Raw genomic sequence first — 2,005 nt, forward strand, 5'->3', positions numbered from 1 at the left:
GTTTAACTTCTAATGTGTAAGGCATTTCATTTCTTCTAGAAATACTTCCTACTCGTTGACATTGATTGCATGTTTTAATATATTCATTGACATCTCTAAAAAGAGTAGGCCAAAAAAATCCAGCTTACAAAATCTTATATGCAGTTCTATTCGTTCCAAAACTTCCTCCAAATTTAGAATCATGGCATCTTTCAATTATGTGTTGAATTTCCTCGTAAAACACACACCTTCTAATAATTAGATCTTTACATTATTTATAAATATATGGGTCATCCCAAAAATATAATTTTGAATCATGAATGAATTTACTTTTTTAATTGTGGATTTTTGATATCATGTGGTAACATATCACTTACAATATAATTTACTTTATCAGCATACCATGTTACATTCATTTCATCAATACTATATAATTGTTCATCAGGGAAATTTTCTAAAATTTTATTTACAAAATTAGTTAATATTTCTCTTTCTAGTCTAGACAAAAGATCAACTATTTGATTTTCATTTCCCTTTCTGTCAACTAAGGTAAAGTCAAACTCTTGGAATAGAAGTATTCATTTAATTAATCTTGGTTTATCATCCTTCTTTCGCATCAGGTATTTAATAGCAGAATGATCTGTATGCACTATACATTTAGTTCCAATTAAGAAAGGTTTAAATTTTTCAAAGGCATAAATAATAGCGAGTAACTCTCTTTTAGTAGTAGTGTAGTTAATTTGAGCATCATTTAGAGTTTTACTAGCATAATATATTACTTTAAAAACTTTGTTGTGTTTTTGACCTGACACAGCCCCAATAGCATAAACACTAGCATCACACATTATTTCAAATAGTTTCTCCCAATCAGGTGGAACTATTATAGGTGCAGTGATTAATTTTTCTTTCAATAATTCAAATGCTTTTATGCATTCCTCATTAAAATCAAATTTCGTGTTTTTTTTCTAAAAGTTGGCATAATGGCTTGGTTATTTTAGAAAAAATTTTTATATAATGCCTGTAAAAACCAGCATGTCCGAAAAAGCTTCTTACCCCTTTAACATTAGTAGGAGGTGGTAATTTTTCAATAACTTAAATTTTTGCAGGATCTACTTCCATGTCATTTTCAGAAATTTTATGTTTTTCACCCAAGTACAATTCCTCTACAATACCTCCTGCAACCATAAATTGACATTTTACTCAATTTAATACTAAATTGACTTTTTCACGTACTTCTAAAACTTTTTCTAAATTATTAAGGCATGATTCAAACGAAGTTCCAAATATAAATAAATACCACAAAATCATCCATAAATACTTCCACTCCATGTTCAATAAAATTGCTAAAGATTGACATCATACATCTTTTAAATTTTGTAGGTGCATTGCATAGTCCAAAAGATATTCTATGAAAAGCAAGTGTTCTATATGGCTTGCAAATGTTGTCTTCTCTTGATCCTCTGAAGTAATTGAAATTTTGTGATAACTGGTATATCCATCTAAAAAGCAATAATATTTGTTCTCAATCAATCTATCCAACATTTAGTTTAGAAAAGGTAAAGGAAAGTGATCTTTTCTGATGACCATGTTTAATGTTCTATAGTTGGACCCAGTCTTGATTTTATGGGTCGATGTTTTGGTTCCAAAACTTCCTCCAAATTTAGAATCATGGCATCTTTCAATTATGTGTTGAATTTCCTCGTAAAACACACACCTTCTAATACTTAGATCTTTACATTATTTATAAATATATGGGTCATCCCAAAAATATAATTTTGAATCATATATATACTTTTTTAATTGTGGATTTTTGATATCATGTGGTAACATATCACTTACAATATAATTTACTTTATCAGCATACCATGTTACATTCATTTCATCAATACTATATAATTGTTCATCAGGGAAATTTTCTAAAATTTTATTTACAAAATTAGTTAATATTTCTCTTTCTAGTCTAGACAAAAGATCAACTATTTGATTTTCATTTCCCTTTCTGTCAACTAAGGTAAAGTCAAACTCT

This window comes from Phalaenopsis equestris, unplaced genomic scaffold (genome assembly GCF_001263595.1).
Source record: "Phalaenopsis equestris unplaced genomic scaffold, ASM126359v1 Scaffold198458, whole genome shotgun sequence".
NCBI lineage: Eukaryota > Viridiplantae > Streptophyta > Magnoliopsida > Asparagales > Orchidaceae > Phalaenopsis > Phalaenopsis equestris.